Source organism: Rattus norvegicus, chromosome 10 (assembly GCF_021556685.1).
Source record: "Rattus norvegicus strain SHRSP/BbbUtx chromosome 10, alternate assembly SHRSP_T2T, whole genome shotgun sequence".
NCBI lineage: Eukaryota > Metazoa > Chordata > Mammalia > Rodentia > Muridae > Rattus > Rattus norvegicus.
In genome coordinates this window covers 61,903,290-61,921,197 of record NC_141543.1, presented here as the reverse complement: position 1 = coordinate 61,921,197, position 17,908 = coordinate 61,903,290, and positions in this window count along the sequence as shown.

Sequence of the window (17,908 nt, the reverse complement as noted above, 5' to 3'; positions counted from 1 at the left end):
AAAAGAGTTTATTTTGGTCTTATAGCTCCAGAGGGACAAGAGTCCACCATGACAGAGAGGCACGGCTTCAAGCACCAGACGTGGCAGCTGGAGCTGGAATCTGAGAGATCCTAACATGCACCAGACCCTCATTTCAATCATTATACTGCAAAACAAAAACAGTGAAAAAGCACCAGTCCTCTGCACAATGCTGGATTTGGGCTAGAATCTTATTACGCCAAGCAGGGCCTCCTGCACTAGGAGAAGCTCCTTTATCCAGATACAACTCTGCTCTCTCTAGACACATAAGTCATCAGACACCTGGTCTCCTTAGCTTCCAATGGCCAAAAAGTGTTAAAGAAAGTCATAGATTTTTTTAAATCACTGAACAGATGGTCTCTTTCTGGGGTAAGGAACTTCAAAATCCTTCTTTCTAAGTGTCCTCTGGGGTGGCCAAGGGTGAGGGGCCTGGATGTCATCCTTAGACTTGCCAACTCAAACCCTGCCATCTGCCCAGCAAGACAGCTGAATTCAAGGACATCAGCCACAACTCAGCTTTGAAAGCAGAGTGGGGAACAGGGTGCAAGGAAGAGGCATGAAATTTGCAGTGAGCCAAATCTCTCTCTCTCTCTCTCTCTCTCTCTCTCTCTCTCTCTCTCTCTCTCTCTCTCTCTCTGTGTGTGTGTGTGTGTGTGTGTGTGTGTGTTTACTTGCATGAGAGAGAGAGAGAGAGAGAGATCCCTCAGAGACCTCAGTTTCTTCTTCAGCCATCAGATGGATCCTATTTCATTAGATTAAGGGCAGTGTACAATAATGCATATAAAGCACCCAGCACAGAACCCAGAAAACACTCCAAATACTAAGCTATTGGTCTATGCACAGTGCTCAGCTGCCAAGCCCACTCCTGTTTCTTGGAGTAAGCCTGAATAGACACCTTTGTGCCTTGTTTTGGAGAAAGGAACCCAAGTTACCCTTTCCCCAAGACCACACAGTGGTGAAGTCAGGACTGAAATGAAATGTGACCCTCAGACACATCTTACCCTATCGGATCATTTTGACCCCCACCATTCCTCAACCTTTGAGGAGTAAAGATTTTGCCACCATTCTTCTGCAAAGAGTTTCTATGGAGAAAAAGCCTGTATTTCCTGAAGGGCACACACACACACACACACACACACACACACACACACACTCACACACACACACTCACACCGGGGGAGCTGCTGTGCACCACTGGAGCAGGAGAAATAAATCCTCTTCCAATCTGCTTCGATTCAGTCCAGAGACCAGGAAGCACCCCCTGCTCCAGCCCCCGCAGAGGCCATATGGGCCAAGACAAGGCAGGATTAAGTGTGCCTGCATGAGGGGGTGGAAAGGCAGCTGCTCTCATGACCAAGGGCTCCTATGTGCTCCAGATCAGGAGGTTCCTCTACCTGCTGCAGCAGATGGAGAGTCTTTGCTGATTGGCTGCTCCGGGGAAAAACATCACCATCCATCTCTGGTCCCTAATGAAGGGTGGAAGCCTGGGACCTATCATCCTCGTCAGCACCATGGAGAGCTGCCGGATCCTGGGCTGAGCGCACAGCTGCTCTCAGTCTGGCAGAAGGAAAGGGAAAGGGAGAGACAGAAACAGAATAAAATAAAAGAGTGGAAAAAGTGAACGGGAATGAGAGCAGAATGGAGGACAGAGACAGGTGAGCAGAGGGATGCCGATACTGGGTTAGATAGAGCTAGAAGATGGCCTACAGAAGAGAATGGGATAGAATTTAAATCCAGGCTAAAACAATGCAAACGTGAGCCAGCACGTATCAAGTACTTTCTGTGAGCTAGATACTGAGGTACTTGTGTCCTGTGCACGGTGCCTCTTGACCTTAACTATGCTACAGAGGGGTGAAATCATCCTGCCCCAGATGTGTCCTGCCAGCACTCTGCCACAGAACTGGGCGTTCTTTATCTCCTGAAAATACCTGCAGCTTTGGGCTGTTAATGGTGACAATGGCTCCAGCATCCCACATACATCCACTTCTCACCACTGAGGCAATTTTTTCCCTGAAAACTCAGGTTCATCTTCCTCTACTCTGCAGTCAAGCAAGTCTTTCAAAAAGCAGGGGTTCCTTTCTTGGGCTCTTAGCACTTGAAGATTCCCTGCCTGTAACTCTATTCTCCATGTCTTCTTTGTAACTCCAGAATATAATTCAGATCTGCTGCAATACCACTCCTCAAAGAGGATGTCCCTGTGCCAGTAAAACACACATGTTCTCTTGTGCATGCACACGTACACACACACACACACACACACACACACACACACACACACACACATTTTACATCTCCTTAACTGGGTTTTTAATTTGCCTTGATTTTTATCTCTCACATAAGAGCCCTCTTGCACATCATGAGTGTGGCTCTCTCTTCTTCAGGCTTGTATTTCTGAATGAAAACACTTCATTAACATAGACAAAGTTTTAGTAAACAAATGCTTCTAGAACCAAGGCTCATTGTCTGAATCCTTACGAGGAGCCAGATGTTTTCAGCTGAGTAACCTGTCTCTCTCTCCACCAGGACCCCATGCCAGAGGCCCCACAGGGGCACACTCAGTGGATGGTATCCACCTTGGTCCTCATAATAATTTCTCACAGAATTCACCCAATGAAAGGGACACCAAATCTTCATTATACTACTCTCTCCAGTGAACAAGATGCTGTACTACCTGGATCCTCTCTCCACAGAAGACTCATTCTGACAGCTCTAGGGAACTTTAGCAAATGAGGACTGTTAGTCAATTTGCCTTCATGGAATTCCTCACAAGTATAGAGAGCAGCCAAGGGCAACCCTACACCTGCAGCCAGTGACCATCCCCCAACTATTCTGACACCAACCATCCACATATTCCTCCTTGCTGCACACCGTATGACATATGTCAATTATAGATATTTCATGTTCATTTAACACCTATTCCCTTCCCTTCACAGCTGCAAAGCAGGGCCACCTTCATACTAGAGACAAGAGCCCCTGGCTTGGACATGCCCAGAACATCTCTCTCTCCCTCTCCCTCTCCCTCTCCCTCTCTCTCTCTCTCTCTCTCTCTCTCTCTCTCTCTCTCTCTCTCATGTTTTGAGTATTCTGAAAGCTGAGCTGGTTCTCTTGAGTCTGGCGTGTGTGGGCAGGTACCCCTCACTCTAGCTGTGCACAATCCCTTATGAGTCTTTCATCAAAGATTTGCCTCTTTTGTTCTAAACTACATTGTTTTTTTTTTCTTCAAAAAAACTCAACTTTTATGTTACTCCACTAGGGCCGTAGTTTGGAATCTCACTAGCAGAAAAGTCAATTTTTTTCCCTGTAGCTTATTTTGGTTGAGTTGCAAGTCTAATAGAGATCACTCTGCTGGGGACATAAGGACACACTGTAAAAATAAGCTGTTGTCTTTAAGAAGTGGGTGGTAGATCTCATATTAACAGGCAACACACGTGTTACTATGACTACAGTTTTTAAAAAATTATGAGCAAGCCAAGTATCTTCTATTATTCATAAAGAAAAGATAATGTTTTGCCATCATGGAAAGATGTGCCCCAAATCCAGACGTGCCTTCTTTTAACAGCATGTGTGGAAGGGAGCTGTACTTCCCTGTGTTCTGTCAGGGATGCCAGATCCCCAGACATTCTCGGAACACTGTGGGTGACAGAGTATCCACAGGGCTGGAGACAACTTCTCAGGTGCTGTCTTCTCAGTGCGTGTCAGCATGTGGCTGTGAAAATCACAACCCTCTGAGGACTCCTTTTCAACTGAGACAAAGCTGGGAGAGGCCCCCAAATCACAGTAGACTCATGCTCTGTGTCCAGAAAATTATTAACAATCCTAGGCTCCAAAAGGCCACTTCAGAAGGATACAGTCTGAAGAAAAATGAGAGGGGTGACCTCACCAGACATAAGGCAGGGCCAACAACATGAGGCTGGGACTGTAGAAAGGAAGATGGGTAAGGTGAATCCTCATGGCAAAGACCAGGGCCAAGGGGACCTCAATACTCACTACAGGAACAATATCTGGCCCTACACAGACCACTCTAGGAACAAGGACAGCAGACATGAGGCTCTACTTCTCCAAGGGGCTCATAGCTATGTAGGAAGCACTCTGGATACAGTGGCTGGAACGTGCTATTTTGAAAGGTGGCTAAATGATTAGAGGACACCCTTCCACACAGGAAGCAACGGTTTACAACAGTCTGCTTAAACCTTTAAATTAAACCTGGGAGATTTTACATCAGAACTGGGGCTCACCTTACAAAGTTAGGAGATTCAGCCACATGGTGTGAGTAGCAGTGAATTATAAGGGGTTGGGTAAAAGCTGTACCCATGGAACTTATCAAAGCCCACATATAAGTTTACAAACATCCAAATATAGAACTCTCTGAAGTCTTCTTCTAAGAAGTGAGAACTGGATGAATGGGTATACCATCGCCCATGCTCCAGTGACTGGAGAATAGGTGCATGGAGTCAGTCTGGCCCCTCTGGTTGGTCTAAGTAAGGTGGTTCCACTGCTGGGAGAACTCAGTTATTAGTTATAGTGACAAAATATCTGGAAAAAGTAACCTAGAAGGGAAAGGGTTTGTTTTGACTCACAGTCTAAAGGATCAGTCCATCATGGCAAAGAGGATGTGGTGTTAGGAGCTCTGGCAACTGGTCATATGATAGCTCAAGTCAGAAAGCAGAGAATGGGGAGGAAGCAGGGCAAGGATGTAGAACCTCAGTAAACCACTTATTCTAGTGAGGCTCCCCTCATAAAGGTTCCATAACCTTCCAAAACCACCATCAGCTTGGGACTAAGTATTTAAGCACATGAGCCCATTTGGGACATTTCACATTCAAACCACAATAGCAATTATGGGAGCACACAGTGAACAATTTTGTGTCCATTGTACAAGAACAGAATTCTGAGCAAAGAGAAGACTCCAGTCTGAAGCTGGAGGATTGTCATGGACCCAAAGAGGATGTAGTATTCTGACTATCTAACATAGCCCCTAAACCTTAGTAACATTAAGGCAAATTCTTTATTCTCCTCTGTTTCAAGAGTTCAAATAAAGTAAAGCAGAGACATTTGTCTCTGCTCTCTGTGTTGGGACCTCAGTTGGGAGGATCCCTCTGTTTTGGGAGAACTCAGGGTTTGAAGCCAGGAACATCTGGCTGCATCATTACTTATGTAATCAGTGGTTGAGGCCAAATGTCTGTTAGTTGGACCTCTTTTGGACCATTGTATAGAATATCTGTGTGTGACCTCTCTTCATGGCCTCTCATGGACTTCCTTATGGCATGGCGGCTGAGTCTCAAGAGCAAGCACCTCTAAGTAGTGGGAAAGAAGTGCATGAACGTCTTATGGTGATGTCCTGGAAACCAGACAGGATCACCCAGCCACATTGTTAGTCATGATGACCACAAAGAGACTCACAGGTCACATCCAAGAGAATGTTAATGTCAGGGAGAGGAATAACAAGACGATATCACACGCAGAAATGGATTCATTTTGCTAAATTTTGTTTGCTTTTTTAGAGTGTGTGTATATGTTTGTGTGTGCTTGTGTATGTTTGGTGTATGTATGTATGTATGTATGTATACATTTATGTACTACACATGTGTAAGCAAATGTGCACACACATGTTTGACCATCTGTACATCTATGTAGAAGCCAGAAGATCACAACTATTGCTTTCTGCCTCTCTGGTCTCTCACTGTATTGGATGCCCATGGATCCAGCTGGGCTGACAAGCCAGAGAACTTCATGATCCTCCTGTCCATGTTTCCCTAATAATAGGATTACAGATGCCTGGCTTTTATGTGGTGTTGGGTATACAAGCTCATGCTTTACCCACTGAGCCATCTCACCATCTCCTTGGAAAGGACCTTGGTAATGTCCCAACTGCCTCTGTCCAGTTCATTCTCAATAAGAATTCTCTGCTCTTCACATTTATCAAAGGGCTGTTTTAAAATTCTAACCCCCAAGGTAGGCTTCTTCACAGAGTCCTGCCAAGGAAAGGTTAAATGTTTCAAAGACTCATTTTCTTGGCTTTTTCTGCCTGGCTTCTCTACCATACACACTGCTAGGACCGACCCCCCCCCTCCCCTTTGCTCTCTGAACGTGCCTCTTTCTTCATTTAATTGGTTTGTTTCTCATGGTGCTTGCTCTGTGGCCTGTGAGAAAAACATAGTCTCCTGGACAGTCAAGCAAAGGATCTTGCTGTGTGGAGTCCCCTAAAATGCACTTCTATGCCACTGTTAAAGTGACAGCCAGTATGATACCTGACAGCCAGTATGATACCTGAGTGTTCATGGATGTCACAAAGACTCTTGGCCATGCAGTCTGACAACCTGCCTCTTATCTTGCAGTGTGACACCATAGACATAATTAGGATGATTTGAACATTAAGGATGCAGCATTCCCACTGCTGAGTAGTAAGTCCTGGCTGGATGAGCTTCTTAATATTATTAAGGCAGTAAATTATTAAGCTTATAAATATCTGTTTATAATTAAATTGTTATATGTGCACATTGCTTCTTTTTGAGATATGTCCTACCCAGGATAATATCAAAATAACAATACTTCTGCCTGGAACTCAGCCCTGGAATTACAAGCATGTACCATGATGCCTGATATACATACATAACTAAAACCACATTCTATTTGCTTGTGAAGGTATCTTTCTTGCTTGCTGCACAGAACAGCCATGGCCTCAGGAGGGGGGCCATGCTAGAGGTTCATTTTCACTTACTGGTCTCTGCTTGCTCACATGTAAAGTGAAGGCAACAGGGGTTTTGTTTGTTTTTGATTTTACAATATCACTGAATGTCTGCGAGGCCTTCAGTACAAAGTGGTGGTCCAGTCACTGGAAGCTATTGTTATTAATGCCTAAGTGCATCTACTCTCTTTACCAAAAACAAACTCATCTATAATTTTGCTTCTTGGAGAACAGCAACATCTTCATTTCAGTGCAAACAGCATCTCCTATGCTTTTTCTAATGGAATTTCTAACAGCACTTGGCATATGAATGGGGAATTTCCTATGGATTCTGGGTCAGGGAGTGTGATTTTATTGGGGTTCAGTAAGAAAGAAGAAGCACTCTATCTCTTAAAGCAGAGGCATTTGTGCACAGGGAACTGGTTCTCTCTGGTTCCATGGGTGACAGAAAAGCTGAGAGAATCAGAACAAGATAATGGTGCAACCTTCATAAGCAACAACAGAAAACCGGCGCTACCCCAGGCTGTGAGGACAGAGAGAGGAAGAGTGACCAGAAGAGACCTAGAGAACAAGAACCATAAAGCAGGGATAGCACCTACTACTCCATCGAAGGTAGCGAGGGAGAGGGCAATGCTCTGAGTTTCACTTCCATCCCCCATCTTCCACCAGCACCCACTACTGACTCAGAAGTGCAGCTTGCCGGACTCAGCCCCCTTCACAAAAAAGGATACAGCAGATAGGAACCCATCTCTCTTCCTTTAGTCCTTGGTTGTCTCAAAGTCTTCAGTGTCTGCACTGGGCCTGGAGCCTCACTGGGTGTGGGGCTGTGCAGGATTAATCTGACAGTCTGTTCTCCAGGGATACATGCACAAACAGGCACAGCCATCCCACAAAGCATGGCCCCAGGTAGTGTTACCATCCCACATCTCTAAAATTTTGACTCCCAAAATTCAGAGAACGTTAAGTATCCCAATACAAAAACACTAGCCATTCTTTTGTTTTGTTTTGTTTTGTTTTTGTTTTTTTTTTGTTTTTTTTTTTTTATTAACTTGAGTATTTCTTATATACATTTCGAGTGTTATTCCCTTTCCCGGTTTCCGGGCAAACATCCCCCTCCCCCCTCCCCTTCCTTATGGGTGTTCCCCTCCCAACCCTCCCACCATTGCCGCCCTCCCCCCATAGACTAGTTCACTGGGGGTTCAGTCTTAGCAGGACCCAGGGCTTCCCCTTCCACTGGTGCTCTTACTAACACTAGCCATTCTTTACATGTGAAAAGTTTTCATTAAAAAATTTCAACATCATATTTTAATAAAACATTCAAGAATGCCTAATCATCCCAGTACTTTCCTCTGACAGTCTTTCTTCCCCCTCGATCCACCTTTCCAAACACATATTCCACCTCTCATCCCCTTCTTAAAACGCTTTATTTTCAGAAGAAAAGATACTATAACTTCCCAAGATGGCTCTAAACAAACGGCCTGTTCCTGTGTCCTAACCTCCTTTGCGCTGTTCTTCTGCTCTCTGTAGCACCATCTCCTGCTCTCTGAACTTGTTGGTCATTCTCTGCTTTCAGGAAGTCCACCCTCATCTGATAAACCTTGGCTGGAGCTGAGTCTCCCACTGTAGCGTTCATGGCACTGTGGCCTTTCCTTCTGAAGAGTTATCTCATTTGTGATCTTACATCTGTCTGCATTAATAGCCACTTCCTGGGCATTGTCACAAGGTAGAAGCTGTCTTTGCTTCTCTGAATGGCAACCTTGGTACCAAGCATAATGGCTGCATTATGATAAGAATTTATGAAATATCTGTAGATGTCTTTTGGATCAAGTGATGAGTGAACAGGTAGGTGGATGAGTGGTAAGGATGATAGAATAGTGATTGGATGGATGGATAGATGGATGAATGCATAGAAAGATAGATGTATGGATATCTTAATGAGAGTAGAAGGCAGCAGGTGAATAGGTGAGTGGGTGGATGGAGAGTGGCTTGAAGGGTGTGTGGATAGCTCGGGGAGGGAGAAAGAGACATGAGGTTGCTGTGTGAGTGTGTCAGAAGAAGGGAGTGCTCACTAAATAAGTTCTAGAAATGGGCCTCTTTGGGAAGTTGCTCTCTGATATACATGGTAACCAAGAGATAAATCCTTCTTTCTTATTTTCCCCATCCTTTTGTACCCAAACTAATGATGAAGATGTTTACATCAGTTTGGGAAAGGGCATTGATTGAACTATTGAAATGAATATAGTCATTGCTTCCCAACCCAGGCGCAAATTATTGTAGTCAGATATAAGTTGCTTTAAATGTTTTTTATTCAGTAGAAGTAGTTGGTGTCTTAGTTGTCATTGTTGTTGTTGTTGTCGTCGTCGTCGTAGTAGTAGTAGTAATAGTAGTAGCAGCAGCAGCAGCAGCAGTAGTAATGTAGTGGGAGGGGGAGGTTAGAGTCAGTTCTCTCCTTCCACCTTTATTCTGAGAACTGAACTCAGGACACCAGGCTTGTGCAGCAGGTGCCTTCACTCACTGAACTCCCACCCACCCCCAGCGTGACGTTCAGATCCACAAAAGTTCCTTTTTACTCTTGCCTTTTGGTTTTTTTCAGGCACAAAGAGGCTAAATTAGAATCATTTTCCTTCACAGAGCTAGAAAACAAGTTTAAGACACATGAGGGATAATCTGATGTGCCAAACTGGCTAGGCCATAGTGCCCTGCCATTCAACCAAACATTTTTCTACATGTTATTATCAAGGTATTTTATAGGTGTCATTAATGCTTATAATCAATTGGTATTAAGTAAAGGAAAATTTCCTTGGTATCCTGAATGTGCCTGGTGGACAAAGGACCTTAAGGGTAAGACAGAAATTTCTCTGAGAAAAATAAAAGACAAAATTCTCCCTGTGAAGGAAAGCCTTGGCTTGTGCATGAGAACAGGGGCCTGTACCTCCTGGTAAGTTGTCTAGCTAGCCTTTCCCCAAATTGTATAAACCGGGCTCCATAGATACGAGCACATGGGAAGTCACTTAGCACTTAAGGATGGTGAATTCTGAGGACATGCTGCTAGTCACATTCATCGTGGTGCAAACAGGATGTCATTACTCAAACTCAGAGGTCAGTGTCATTCCCTTCAGTGTGCCCTTTGAATCCAGTCACGAGACTCGGCAAACACAAAGCATTTGAGATGCTTCCAGTGTAACAAGACACGCTGTCTTTCAGTTTTCTTCCAAAAGGTTTCTTTCTTAAGTGAAAGGAGTAGATTCTAAAATAATTAAACCAACACCGGATGGTCAATATATAAGCCAGTAAATAATTGTCTGTCATTATTTAGTATCATGGTTCTGTACCTAATAGAATGAGCTATGTTGGCATGCCACTGACCACACTGTAGATACATTTACACCAGCATCATCAGAAAGGCATTGCTTTCTAACATTATGGTGGCTACTAACACCGGGTGATGCGACTTCCATAGTAATCCATGGAGTATATGTGGTCACTGAGCAAACTGTCCTTAGTCATCACCCGATTGTATGCATACTTACATAGCTGTCTACGTCTGAGTGTTTTCTTGGAGGGAGGGGAAAGGAGGGAGCAGATCCCTGGTCTAGAGAGAGCTTCTGTTTTCAAGCAGAAGAGGTGATAGAAGAACCTCAGACAAAGAGTCCCGAGCAACCCCCTAAACAGATCCAGTGAACATTCCAACACAGGCTATGAGGGTGGGTGAGTATCTGCATCTCAAGGGTCCCCACATATGGCCCGAAGTGTTATTCACACTCCAGGCATCACTTTCTCAGGCTTCATGACTCCGTGGAATGGCTCTTTCCAGTTACCAGGAAACATGGCAGCCTTTATACAATGGCAGAGCTGGAGCGCCCTCCTGGATGCCCATGTGGGGATTGGATTTCAGACTAGCATGCACTTTTATCACGATCTTCGTATTAGCCAACTACTTACCTAGAATGGTCCTCCCTGGGGCAGAAAGCTCATCTATGCTCTCCTTCATGACCGGACAATCCTAGACTGGGGCTCCAAGTGTAGTCCGGGAGCCTGTGATAGCCCAGAAAGTTCAACCTTGGCTTTCTAACATGTGCCCCAGGCTGCTGCCTTTGTGAGAGTCAGCACACTGGTGGAGACAAAAGAGAAGCACATGACAACACTGAAGTCCTGTCAGGAGATGCTGGTGTTGTGGTAGGACATGGGTCCAGGTGTCTCAAGAAAAGGGAAAAGACACCTTCCTGGAGCTGCCATGAAGGCTTAATATGTGTAGATGTCATCTGAAGGGTGGCAATAACAGTGTCTCACTTTGTAATCTTTGGAGAGCTTACCTGAGGTCTCACATTTTTCCAGGGGCTCTGCATGGACAGTCTCAGTTAATCCTCACAACTCTCTGAATCAAGAGCTTCCTTTAGGACCCATTTCTGCAGATGAGGAAATGGAGGCACAGAGAGTGAAACTAAATGAGTTGCACCCTTTCTCCAATCAAGTAACTGGTAAGTAGTAGAAGGAGGGAGAGCCCAGGAAGCCAGGGTTCAAAGTTACTGCCCACCTTCACAGGCAGGAGAAGAGCACTGCATCAGTGGCCCCGATCCATAGTCAAGTTGAGCAGAAAGCTTGCTCGTCTGCAGAACTGGATCCTCAGAGCATGACTGATGGGTTTGTTTCTGCTAAAGCCTACAAAGTGAAATTATAACAAGTTCTGGTTTGGGTAAAAATAAGATACTGAAACTTAATGTTAAGAGTGTTCATAGATCTATTTTTTCAATATTTAAATTAGCTCTTTAAAAACATAAAAAGCACATATATTAAAATGTGCATTTCCCTTTCACTTTAGGTTCCAAGATAGCTCAGCACTGCTCTGTCACAGCCGCACTTATGTGAAATTTGGATATTTTCTTTACTGTGTATTTTTTGTTTTGAGACATGGTCTCACTGTACCACCCCGGCTGGCCTAGAATTGAGAGACATCTACCTACCTCTGTCCCTCAAGCACCAGATAATTTAAGGCATATGTCACCTCAGCTGGCCGCTGTGAATTTGGGGGCATTATTTTGTTTTATTTGTGTGTATGTTCTTATGTGTATACATGTGCATCCAAGAGCATGTTCACATGGATGTACATGCATCTGGAGTCAAAGATCAATGTCAGGAATCTTTGTTAGTTGCCTTTAACTATTTTTTTGAAACAGAGTCTCTCACTGAATCTGAGTTCATTGATTGGGTTAGACTGGCTAGCCAGTGAACCCCAGGGATTCCATGATCTCTATCCCCCTAGTACTGGAATTACACATGAATGGTGGTTGTACTGGTTGGTTTTGTGTGTCAATTTGACACAAGCAGATTATCACAGAGAAGGGAGCCTCAGTTGAAAGAAATGACTCCATGAGATCCAGCTGTAAGGCCTTTTCTCAACTAGTGATCAAGGGGGAGGGCCCAGCCCATTGGGGGTGGTGCCGTCCCTGGGCTGGTGGTCTTGGGTTCTATAAGAAAACAAGTTGATCAAACCAGGGGAAGCAAGGCAGTAAGTAACATCCCTCCATGGCCTCTGCATCAGCTCCTGCTTCCTGACCTGCTTGAGTTCTAGTCCTGACTTCCTTTGGTGATGAACAGCAATGTGGAAGTGTAAGCTGAATAAACCCTTTCCTCCCCGACGTGCTTCTTGGTCATGATGTTTGTGCAGGAATAGAAACCCTGACTGAGACAGTGCTGTTATCTTTTTATATGGACACTGTGTATCCAAAATTGGGTGTTCGTGTCTGCGTGAAAACCCCTTTTCTGACTGACTGTCTTTCCAGCATCTGATGTTTGTTTTTCAGAGTTAACTTGTAATATTATTGATTTGGTTACTGAGATTTTTGATACATATACCTCACTTGTTATATTCTGCTAAGACAAAGAGCAAAAGAGATGAGACCCTCTCTCTCTGCCTGAGGAAGCCACAATGTGTGTATGAATGTAGATAGAATTACATATTATGGGGCTGGGGATTTAGCTCAGTGGTAGAGCGCTTGCCTAGGAAGTGCAAGGCCCTGGGTTCGGTCCCCAGCTCCGAAAAAAAGAACCAAAAAACAAAAAAGAATTACATATTATTTTATATTTGTAATATAGTCAATGTAATCCTAATATTTTCAAAAAGTATAAATTTGTAGTCATATAAAATAAGTTTAGATAATTAATGGGTAGAGTGTATATCAACTAAAGCATACTTAATACTTTTGTACTGTCTGCCAAAATTTACTTCGGGAGTTGATTTTATGTACTCTTGTAGCAAAAGGGAAAACAATAACTAGAAAGTGATGAATAAAACAGTTTTCTTTATTGCAGTAATTATTTTGCTACATATATGTAACAAGACATACTTGTACACATTATATATATATATCTAATGAATAAAATATCTGGCTAAACACACAAAAAAGAAAGAAAAGGAGACCCCATCTGGGTCTTACAGAGATTTCCCTGGCTGTGGACCATCGTGTAGGCTGATGTATTACAGAGAAGAAGGGACGGGCATGACCTAGGGTGGAGGCTGATAGGTGAAAGCCTGGGGTCACTCATGGGAGATATTGCCAGGGCTCCAGGGCTGGGCAAAAGGAAGCTGAGTCTGGACAGAGCCTAAAGATTATAGATCTATCAGCAAGGGAAGCTATCTTTCCCCTACAAGTTAGGAACCAGAAAGGCAGCTGAGGTAAACATACAGAAAGGGATGTGAGCTTCTGTGGAGTACTGATATGGGACATCACATACAACAGATAGTTTATAAAGAAGACAGCACATAAAACCAAAATATGTTCTTCCAACTCATGTAGGACCCCAAAGAGGTCATTATTACAAAGTGGGAAACATTGAGAGAGATAGGTGATAGACCAGACTCTTTGCTTTCAATGGGAACATCTCTGACCTCCAGTGACAAACTGCTCACCCCAAGGTCCTCCAGGAACATAAGGCTCGCCTCACTTTGATTGTGAACTCATAAGAAAACTCCACAGTGCAGAAGCTGAACAGATAGGTCAGGTATTAAAAGCCTCTACTAATCTGCCAGAGGACCCAAGTTTGGTCTCCCAGTACCCACAATGGACAGCTCACACTGCCCTGCTCTGCCCTCCCAAGGAACACATATGTGCACACAGATGCATATAGTTAAAAGTAAAACAATCAAATCTTTATAAAAACTTACAAAGCACATTATGTCACCCAACAGCTCAGGCCATTTGGGACCTACAACAAATCTTCTCCAAACGAGTCACTGTCTTCCTCCCAGGTAAATTTTATATTCGCCATCCTTCTCATCTATACCAGAAGACAGAGCCTAGCTGTAAACACTTCTTCACATTCTAACCAGGAACCTCCAACTCAGGTCGTCGCTGCAGTCTGCCAGTGACCAAGCCAGAAAATCCCATTAAGACTTACTGCAGAAAGACATTAAAACAGCATTTAGCAACTCTACTCATTACAGGCACACCCTAGAAACACCCCAGACATCCTCGGATAAACATTGCCATGGATAGGCAATAAAATAATACAAGCACATGTGGGGTAGGGGAGCCAGTCAAAAACATTTGCTGAGAAAAAAAAGTGGGTGTTAAGGGAACGCACTGTTGCATCCCATTTTGTGAGTTCAAGGGCATGCACAGGTGGCTTCACATTTCAGAGCAGGAGCTGTAGGTCAGATGGGAAGAGATACAAAGCAAGTTTCTGGAGTGATGGAAATGTTCGCTGTATCGATCTGAGTGGTAGTCAACACTGGTACATGCACATTAAAAATGCATCAACCTGTACTCTTAAGATTTGTGCCTTCTGCCTCATATAAATTACACTTCGATTTAAAAATATATAAAAAACAAATAATTTTAAGAGGAGGTGATTGATGTGTGTACGTGGACATATAAATCTTTGTAATGATGCTAATTCACGAGTTCTGGCTGAAATCTGTTCAACACTGCCCAAGAGAATTTTCTATAGATGTTCTTTGCCTGCTCCATCCAAAAGAGGAGCCACATGGGACTGTCAAGTAACAGAGCAACTAACTCATTTATTTTGTTTCATTTTAGTTAATATGGAGTTGGATATAAATAACTACAGGTGACCAGTGGCTAGATTCTGGATATCGTGGCATAGATTTCTGATACGTCCCATGAAGAGATGTAAGGAGTGAAAAGATTGATCAAGACTCATGGGGACTTGTTTGCTTTGGGGTGGGTAGGATCTTGTCCACTGGCCATCTGTTTCCTCTGAAGATGCATTTTCACTGGCTTTATTTTGTCTCTTGATTAGTTCATATCCTCCTGAAATGCATCATGATACTATGATAAAACTAGAACCGTAAGTTATGGGAGTCTTGCTATGCCTCTGTGGGCTTACCATGCTCTGATTACCCAAGAAGCAATGGCCAGAGATGGGCACATGCACATGTTGAGTGCAAGTGGTAGACTTTGATAATTCCCAATTACCATGTGTTTGATTAATCAGAAGACAACCAAAGAGGAAACGGAAGGATACAGTACAGAGCCTGTGCTTTAACCAGGACTAATGGTAGAGTTTTGTGCTCTGGCTACTAAGGAATAGGAGATAGAAGTGTGAGTTTAAGGTCTTCCCAGCCTACAGAATAAGCTTAAAGCCAGCCTACGCTGCTTAGTGATACCCCTAAAGAATAAAGGAGATGAGAGGTGGGAAAATAATCCAATGGCAGAGCATGTATCTAGGATATGTGAGGCCTTAGTTTCAATCCTTAGCACTGGTAGAGGAAGAAGAAAAGGGTCTGAGCCTTAACCACTTACTAGAAGAGGCTCCATGGTCCTTTCCTTTTAAAAAAATATTACAGAGAATAAATCACTTGCAAGAACTTAGAATCTGAACCAAAAGACAGATTCCATGGTTCCTGATTAGATGGAGAAAGAAGTTAGATGTTATCAAGGGAAGATGATGTCATGCTTAGAAGACCGCTATAACATAGTTAATATGACAAAGTATTCAATAGTCAGAGCACACACTGTCCTTCATAACCCATACAACCAGGCAAGTACCCAGGCTCAGCCTTGACCACACACACACACACACACACACACACACACACACACACACAGAGAGAGAGAGAGAGAGAGACACTCAGACACACACACAGACACATAGACACACACACAGACACACACACAGACACAGACACACACAGAGACACACACACAGACACACACACACACACACACACACACACACACACACACACACCGTGTCCATCACCTCCAGCACTGTGGCAAAATGATTAGAAATCAGCTTACAAAGAGACTTTACACTGAGCTCATGGTTCTACAGGTTTTTGGTCCATGGTCATGTGGGTCTGCTGCTTCTGCGCCTGTGTGCAATGGGCTAGAAAACTGGCAGGAATCATGGGGGCAGGGGGGCAGAGTTAGAGCAATGATAGCAAAGGAAACGGGAGGAGCCAAGGTGTGTCAATTAAAGGCACAGACACATCCACATGCTACCTCCAACGAAGTTTCACATTTTAAAAGTCTAATCAAATGTTCAATACATCTACAGATTAAACCATTAGTTAGTTCAGTCACTAACACTTTCTTGAAATATCATCTTTGATAAATCCCCAGGTGTGCTTTATTGGTGTCTTCCTGCACAACTGAGTTAATACTCAAGATTAAGTGTCACACACAGCCTCTTCGAAGTAGGCTGGGAATCTTCTGGGCTGTACAGCCTAACTTCTTGGCCAGGTAACTTTAGTTTGTGTTAATTGCTACTTTGTTCTGGATGCCTGCATTGGAAGAGTCTCTAAAAAACCTGATGGGATCTGGATCCCCTTCTAGCTACTGCTTTATAATAAGGTTTTCTCCTTTTGATTACCAGACTATCCCCAGATATCAAGATGCTATAAACTTTAAGCTGAAAGTGAGCTAACACAGCGTGATTATTATCTAAGTAGAGACTCAGTGCCCAGCTGGAAATGCAAGAACACATTGGAGATTTAGAAACAGAATTTTAAAAGATCAATAGGTTTCTTGAGCATAGGATACCCAGGCTGTTCTGGGTAAAGCTATGTGTATACACTCTCTTACATCGGTAATTGCTTTCAGTAACAGAAAACAGAAATAAGTTATTTCACTCTCTTGTTCAAGAAATCCTAAGCTAGGCAAGAAGAGTCAGTCACGATGTTAGCTTTTTTTTTATTATTTATTTCATCACCATCCTTAAACTGTGGGTCTATCTTCAAGGTCTCCTCAGGGCTCAAGACGACTGTTAAAGTTCCAGCTATCATTTTGGAGTTGCAGGCAGAAAGAAAGCAGAAGGGAAGAAGAGGAAAGCCACCCTGCTTTCCCTGAGGTGTTTTTTTTCTACAATCTATTGTCTACACTTTCTGCCTCCAACCCATCTGCTAAGCCTAGTGCAAAAGTAGAAAAAACCCACAGCCCTTTAGTGAATATTATTAGCATTTAATTATCCCTTTAGTGCTCAGTACCTTGCAGAGTATTCTTGGAGTTCTTCAGAGGACAAGGATGAGCTGGGTAGCGAGGAGGTGTACAACATAGCTGTTGTTCCACAGAAGAAATCCCAGTGCTTTCTCTAGGCCCCGCTGGACAGAGTGATAGGAGATACATCCTCACCAGCTAAGGTCTTTGGATGAATCAACTCTCTTTTGAGCAGGCAAAGCTCCTGGGCATGGCGGGAAGCTAACTGGATAGCGTTTGGCCTGGATCCTTCTCTCCCTGGGTATCAGAAAGCAGTGTCAGAGCGTGGCGATCTGAGCTCTCCACTCAGAGTCTACCCAGAGGGAGAAGGAGACCTGCTACCCTGCAGCACTTTGGGAAAGTACAATCAGCCTTAAGTGCAGCCAAGATGTCTTCTTTGATGCTCACCATGGGGTGAAGGGGAGGGCCCAGACAGAGGGCCTCCAAGGCTGGGATAGCGGTCATCTTTTTCATTCTAGGTAATCTCTGGCAGGACTTTGAAAATTCATGGAATGAAAGTGACGGTGGTGTACGAGGGCAGCATTATGGCCTGCTCAGGAGGCCAGTCTGACAGAGTTGTGCTGAATTCCTATCTCCAAGAAACTGCATCACAGGAAACTCGCGTTAAAGTCCAAGTCAAAATGTGAGAAAAGTCAGGTACTGACCCAGGTGGGAGGCATCTTCCTAGTGCAGGTACTCAGAAGCCTGGGGGATGTAAGCATAGGATGGATTGCCCACAAAGATGGGCAGCATCATTGAGGTCCAGACG